Genomic DNA, 7,895 nt, shown 5'->3' with positions numbered 1-7,895 from the left:
TTTGTATATATATATGCACGTACATATATACACACACATATATGCATATACATATATTTATATATATATATATATATATATATATATATATACATATACCCTCATACATATACATATATATAAAAATGCATGCACACACATTTACACACATATATCCGCTTGTATGTCCATACATGTACTATTAAATGACTGGGATCCTCAAAGTAAGATAGGCTTGTTAAAAAATTAAAGATTAAAAATGAAATGGAGATAAAAGAGAGTGAAGTAGGCCTGTTGAGTATGACCTAAGGGGTATTGTGAATATATGCCGTGTAGTTATTTAGCTTGCATTTAGATTTGTGGTAAAATTTGGAGATATGGAAAAAATGTGGTTGGATGTACTCAGGGCCTTATTATATTTATTTAGTAGTGGCGAGGAGTTGTGTTTTAATATGTGGAATGCTTCCTTTAGGCATAACTTACAGGCTAAGCATTGACCTTTTTATGGAAACCTTGAATCTGTTACAGACCATGACAAAATGTTGGGAATATTTCTATTTTTGAGATGATGTATGTGGCTGGCGTGTGTTGAGGATTTACTGTGTTTCATTTATAAATTACATTAGATCCTCTTCACTGGGTTTGTAGAAGGCAAATAGATTGTGGACGGCAGTTAGAAGTGGGTGTATTTTGGGGGCTATTTTCAAGAAGAAGAAGAAGAAGAAGAAGAAGAAGAAGAAGAAGAAGAAGAAGAAGAAGAAGAAGAAGAAGGAGGGGGAGGAGGAGGGGGAGGTGGAGGGGGAGGGAGGAGGAGGGGATGGGAGGGGAGGAGGGGAGGGGAGGATGGGAGGATCGGCTGGGAGGAGGGGAGGAGGGGAGGAGGGAAGGGGATGAGGGAAGGGGATGAGGGAAGGGGATGAGGGAAGGGGATGAGGGAAGGGGAGGAGGGGAATGAGGGGAGGAGGGGAATGAGGGGAGGAGGGGAATGAGGGGGGAATGATGGGATGGGGAGGGGAGGGGATGGGGAGGGGAAGAAGAAAAAAGAGGAGGAGGAGAAGAAGGAGGTGGAGGAGGAGGAGAAAGGGAAGAAGATGAAGAAGAAGAAGAGGTGGAGGAGGAGGAGGAGGAGGAGGAGAAGAACAAGAAGAAGGAGGAGGATGAGGAGGAGGAAGAGTAAGAGGAGGAGGAGGAGGAGGAGAAGATGAAGAAGAAGAAAAAGAAGTAGAAGAAGAAGAAAAAGAAGAAGAAGAAGAAGAAGAAGAAGAAGAAGAAGAAGTAGAAGAAGAAGAAAAAGAAGACGAAGAAGGAAGAGGTGAAGAAGGTGGAGGAGGAGAAGGAGAAGAAAAAGAAGACGAAGAAGGAGGGAGGAGAAGAAGGTGGAGGAGAAGAAGGTGGAGGAGAAGAAGAAGAAGAAGAAGAAGAAGAAAAAGAAAAAGAAAAAGAAGAAGAGAAAGAAGAAGAAGGTGGAGGAGGAGAAAAAGAAGAAGAAAAAGAAAAAGAAGGAGAAGAAAAAGAAGAAGAAGAAGAAGAAGAAGAAGAAGAAGAAGAAGAAGAAGAAGAGGAAGAAGAAGAAGAAGAAGAAGAAGAAGAAGAAGAAGAAAAAAGAAGAAGAAGAAGAAGAAGAAGAAGAAGAAGAAGAAGAAAAAGAAGAAGAAGAAGCAGAAGAAGAAGAAGAAGAAGAAGAAGAAGAAGAAAAAGAAGAAAAAGAAGAAGAAAAAGAAGAAGAAGAAGAAGAAGAAGAAGAAGAAAAAGAAGAAGAAGCAGAAGAAGAAGAAGAAGAAAAAGAAAAAGAAAAAGAAGAAGAAAAAGAAGAACAAGAAGAAGAAGAAGAAGAAGAAAAAGAAGAAGAAGAAGAAGAAGAAGAAGAAGAAGAAGAAGAAGAAGAAGAAGAAGAAGCAAAAAGAAGAAGAAGAAAAAGAAGAAGAAGGAGAAGAAGAAGCGGAAGAAGAAGAAGAAGAAGAAGAAGAAGAAGAAGAAGAGGAAGAAGAAGAAGAAGAAGAAGAAGAAGAAGAAGAAGAAGAAGAAGAAGATTATGTTGTGTTGGAGTAGAAACAATAAATCATATTGTCTCTGGCTGTCGAGACAATTCGTTGACGTAATTCTCTAGACAGAATTGAATTGCCTCTATTCCTAGGTTGTGAGGGATATTGGAATAGAGGTTGACTACATCAAAGGATACTAGAATGGTGTTTTTGTTTATTGTTTCAGGAAGGTGATTGAGCATATCCCGGTCGTCCCTTATGTAACACTTGACATGCTTGAGGAATGGTTTTAAGAAGGTATCTAAAAAGTTACTGAGGCGGTGGTTTCTCGTGCAGGACCTACTATTATAGGTTTCAGTTTCAGGTCATTAGGAGTAGGGACTTTTATTATTATGTCTGTGGCTTTTCTTGCATGTGTTAGTTATTTTCTCACTTTTGTTTTTGTTGACAATAACGTAGAATTGATTGGTTTTAATTTTGAAATTTGTGTTATAGTCGTATTCTTCATCGGTGAGCCCTTCTCTGTATACATTTTACATGGATTTTAGGTTTCTCAATATATTCTGCTAACTGTAACTTTGAGCCTTTTCATATGTTGTGTCTTCTAATATGGATAGTACTAGAGTTACATAGTGCACCGTGTCCATTAAGACAACTGTACTCCCTTTATCAGCTTCTTTGATTGTTATTGTTTTGTTATCTTCTAATTTGTTCAGCTCAGCGAATTCTTTTTTGCTGCAGTTTGGATGGTGTTTTTGTTTGTGTATATGTTAATATGGGTAATTCGAGAAGTATTAGCAGAAATGATCAAGGGTTTCGTTCGTACCTTTTGAGTTACTTCTATTAGGTACTAAGGATTCGTCCTCGCTGTATAGCTCTTCAACGAGTCCTAATTTTCTACAGAATTCCTTGATGCCTTCTTTCATTTCGTTGTAGTGGGGGCTTTGTGAGGTGAAAACTTGAACCCTTTGGAGAGTATGTTGATTTGGTTTGCTGTTAGTTCTTTGTGAGTTAGATTGATAATTTTTATCACTTTTGGTTTCTCCTGTCTGCTTGGTGCTACCTTGTGACTCTGCTTGCGTATTGGATCTAGAAAACAATTGAGGTGATTGGGACTGTAGCTGTTATGTAACTCTTCCTTATTGTTGCGGGTTGCCCTGTTGTGATATATGTTGCGGTTTCTTGGAACGGTATGGAAAGGTGTGTCCCGATGTCCCATGCTCGGATGTTGTATTTTAGGGGGCCGTCGTTGCTAATTATTGCGTGTGATACGGGTTTGTTGTGCATGGTTGTTTAGTAGATTGTTGGAGCTAAAGTTTCGTTGGTAAATCCTTATGGGGAAAAGGCTGCAATGTCTATCCTGCGGGTGGATATTTTTCCTTTTTCTGTTTGAATTTTGGGGTAATCCCGATGTTGTATCGCTGATAGCTTGTGTATGTATGGACATTGGCGCCTACGCGTTCGTCATGAGCATATTTAGTCCTTTAACTTTTATCCTTATTGCCTATATTTTACACGTTTTCACACTTTTTTCTGTATTTTGACATTAGCCCTGTTTTTTCTTGTGCATGTGCGTATATAGACGTGTGTGTGTGAACCTTTTTTCTGCACGCGTATGTGTGACCGTGTATGTGGGTATGCATATATTGTTTTGGCGAATGTGTGGGTGAGCATATGTGTCTGTTTCAAGTGAGGGTGGATGAGTATATACATAGAGGCACATGTACGTGGGTGTGCGGGCGCACATGTATATGCATGGACATGCGCGCTTACGCAATGGCTATGAACATTTTTACTCCCTCCTATTACATAGCAGTCATTCTACTAGCTCTTTTGTCTTAGTAACGGTCAATAGCACAATTCTGTGCCTTTGTTTAATGATCATTTTCATAGCATTTATTTTTGATGGCCCGATAACTGAAGAGATGCCGCCGTGGGTTTCCGGCCCGACATCCAAAAATCGGTTTTTTATCATGCCTACCGAATAATTGTCACATATTATATATATATATATATATATATATATATATATATATATATATATATATATATATATATATATATATATATATATATATATTGTTGTACTTGGGGATGGTCATATTGCCAGTTTAGCCAATAAAAACACACGCACTGTATATTTGGTGTTAATTTTTTTTTTTTTTTTCAGCTTTATATTACATTAATCTTAATCTTAATCTTATTTCGGCCAGAGTTCTTTCGTCACACTTCTGTGACCTCATCAGTGGTCCTTTGTTTCCTTCTTTCTTATGTGTGTCTCACCTTGCTAACTATCAGCCATTTTGTATTTTGTATTCCTATTGTATGTGTCTACGCATGCGTGTCCTTCAATGTGTCTGTGTCTTTTGTAAGTGCATGTGTGTATGGGGAGTGTCTGTATCACCTATATTCTCTGTTAATACGTGTTCATTTGTATTAGTTTTTATTTATTTATATGTTCATGTGTGTGTGTGTGTGTGTTTTTTTTTTTTTTTTTTTTTTTAATGCGTTTAATTAAATTTTGTTAACGTATGTAGTATTTAATTCCATTTGTTTATCTATGTATTGTATTATACTTTGTTCCTATTATTGGTTTATGGGTAACATGTTGTCACATGCTGTGGTTTGTTAGTGGCGTATGTTAGTGTTCCATTCTAGTTTCCTATTCAGGCTAGGTTTCCCTTCTATTATGTGTGTAGCTTCAGTAATTTGTCTAAGTGCTGCATCACTGCTATGTGTAGATAAGATTTTAATTTCTATGTTGTTGATTGAGCCTCTATGTTCTTGCTCAGCGTGCTGGTACAGAACTGATGAGTTCTTCCCTTCCTTAAGTTCCCTCCAATGTTCGTTTGCCCGCTCCCCTATACTCCTTGCTGTTTCGCCTACATATGTCGTTGTCTTATTTCTGCATCGTCCCTCTGTACATCTTATACTATAGACCACATTTCTGGTTTTGCAGTTCGTTTGTGGGCTAAATCTACATACGATACAGTTCCTATCAGTGCAGGGGGTTCTACTGAAAGGGTATGTTCTACTGATAAGGGATTTGATAGGGTTGCCTGGCCTTTCAACAACCTTAATTCTTAGCTTAAGTTTGTCTAGGGCCCTTCTAAAGCGGTACGCCAGTTCGCCTCTAGGGGTGGTGTCGACGAACATGACGCTTTGGTACTTGTGGCTATTGTACCATGAGCTTGCCTTCCCTATTTTCTTCTTAGTTTTTTCTATGGTGTTCCATGATTTGCTCCTATAGAGTGGGCAAATCCCATTCCTATCGTTGCGTTTGATTGTTTCAAACTTCTTCATAGCTCCTTTGTAAACCCTGATCCTTTCTTTATGGCTGTAACCCGAGAACTGCATGCGGTGGACGAAATGTTGTATATGTCTCTTTAATTCTGTAGGGTCGCACATGCAGGAGACATTTCGCATTACTCTGACGAGGTCTGCCATCAATATGTTGAATTTGGCATTGTCCGCAATAGCCGAGTTCCGGTGGGTCAGGTACTTGGAGGCCATAGGTTTTGTATAGTGTGAATGGAGGATTCTGGTTTTATTGTTCTTAGTTTCTAGCCAGAGTTCAGTATCTAATACAGGTAATCTATGGTTAGGGTGTTTAGTAGGGTAGTCTATCGTAACTCTAATACTCTGGTGGATGGAGTTAGCTATTTGCTGGATGCTCTCCATAGTCTTAGTTTCTATTTCTATTTCAGGGGTACTCTCTTGTGGGGGTGTCTTTACCACTAAGTTGATATCATCGACATATCGAGAGTACACATTCACGAGTATGGAGTTATGTGTGAGGCGTTCCTTAAGCCTTCTGTCCCACCATACCATGAAAAGATTGGCCACATCACCGGCGATACTAACCCCGATGGCTGCCCCCTCGTCCTGGGCGTATAATTTGTTGTTAAATTTAAAGGTGTGGCCTTTTAGGGTGACCTTTATACTAGCTCCTAGTGCATGTGCGATCATTTTCTTTACCTGGTGGATATTAGTGGGGGTCCGTATGGCTCTGGTCCATCCACTCCATCTCTCTATAGGGGTCTTCCTAGCCATAGAGGTAATTGTGGGTGGTCTACCTCTTAGACGTCTACTAGGGCAGAAATCTCTAAGGTCGTATCTATCTAGATATGCATCGTCATATGTCAATCTAAGTAGGAGGCCCAGTTCTTCTGTGTTGACTTTTTGGAACTCCACTTCGCTCTCGTTGATCATTTCCACGCACTTTTCCACTGCAAAATCCACGTCGATAGATGGGTATAGTGATACCACATCCATGCTACCCACTATACACCCTGTCAGGTTGCAAGTGTTGTTGCAGTCGTTGATCCTGCTGAGGAGATCTTCCGTGCTGTCACAGACATCAGGTGACATCTGGATTATGGGGCGTATGATCATTGAGAGGAAGTAGGAGATCCTGTAGTTACTAGCGACATTCGCTCCACAGACTGGTCTTGTTGGTGGTCCCACTACAGGATTAGTTGTTACTTTGTGGTCCTTACGGAGCCCATACAGCGTCGGGATATCATTGTTCCAGCCTTGGAAGTTGTTGGCTGTGCGCTTCTGGGGTCTAAGGACAATTGTCCACATCATCATGTGGGCATTGAGGACTTTTTCTCTTTCCTCATGCGCCTGTAAGGTTGTTACCTTCGTATTGGCGATGTGAGGTTGCATTGCCTGGATATAGTTCGGCAGGCTGTCTATTGACATTCTGCCGGACTTATCTGTGGGAAGGCATACCACTTCTCCCTTTTTCGTGCGCTGCATGAGCTTGTGTAGGCCACTTGCGGGTATATATATATATATATATATATATATATATATATATATATATATATATATATATATATATATATATATAAAACAAACATTAAATGAGTATATGCATATATACGTACAGGTATGTGCATACCTACATCCACCTGAATGTATAGGTGCATATCTGGGTACAGGACATTGCAAACAAAACGTAGACAAGAAAACGATGATAATCAGAGTACAGAAAACACACAAACCACATAGAGAACATTTTCCTTCATCAGCTACCCCCGTTTAAACACCGGCGTTTCGAAGAGCTGGGTAGGACGCATCGTTAAAACGGCTCTTCCCATGGACCGCAAATTAAATTTGTATACACAAATTGAACCTGTGCCATGGAGGACTGTAGTGGCGGACAAAAAACCAAGACAGGAAAACAAACGGAAAAGGCTATACGGCCAGACGGGAAAAATTATGTGTGTATGAACGCTGTGAGGCACGAACTTGAAAGTGGGGACGAAGTTAGTTCGCGTGTTTGCTCGGTGATAGCCAAGGAAGAAAAGGATTATTGACCGGAAGCATGTGACCATGCCGGTGTAAGGGGGAGAGAGAGAGAGAGTGGTAGAGGGAGAAACAAAGGGAGGAAGTGGAAGAATAGGGGAACAACGAGAGGGAAAGAGGAAGAGAAGAAGTACGAGGGGGGAAGAGATACGTAGTAGTAACAGAGGAAGAACGAGAGGGGTAAAGAGAGATACGTAGTAGTAAACAGAGGAAGAAAGAAAGGGAGGAAAATGATAGAGAAAGAGATAGAGTAGGGTCAGAAAATATAAAGTTGAGATAACTACTTACAAAATTGGTAACGCTGGCGTTCGGTCATGTACAAACAAATTTTAAATGAGTATATGCATATATACGTACAGGTATGTGCATACCTACATCCACCTACATATACATATACATATACACATGTACACACTTACATACATTCCTGTATCTACACCCACATCCACATTCACGCACTTCACCGTATATATATTGCGCAAGTAGTAATAGTGATACTGTGGTTCTACTACTTCCTATTCATATTTGGTACTCAATACTGATAATGTCTCATTTACCAGAACAAAGTCTCTCGGGTGTTTCGAAAAGAGTATGATACTAACTCAACTCGGCACACCT

The sequence above is a fragment of the Octopus bimaculoides genome, chromosome 8, assembly GCF_046866305.1.
Source record: "Octopus bimaculoides isolate indiv1 chromosome 8, ASM4686630v1, whole genome shotgun sequence".
Taxonomy (NCBI): domain Eukaryota; kingdom Metazoa; phylum Mollusca; class Cephalopoda; order Octopoda; family Octopodidae; genus Octopus; species Octopus bimaculoides.
Note: the sequence above shows the minus strand (reverse complement) of the source record.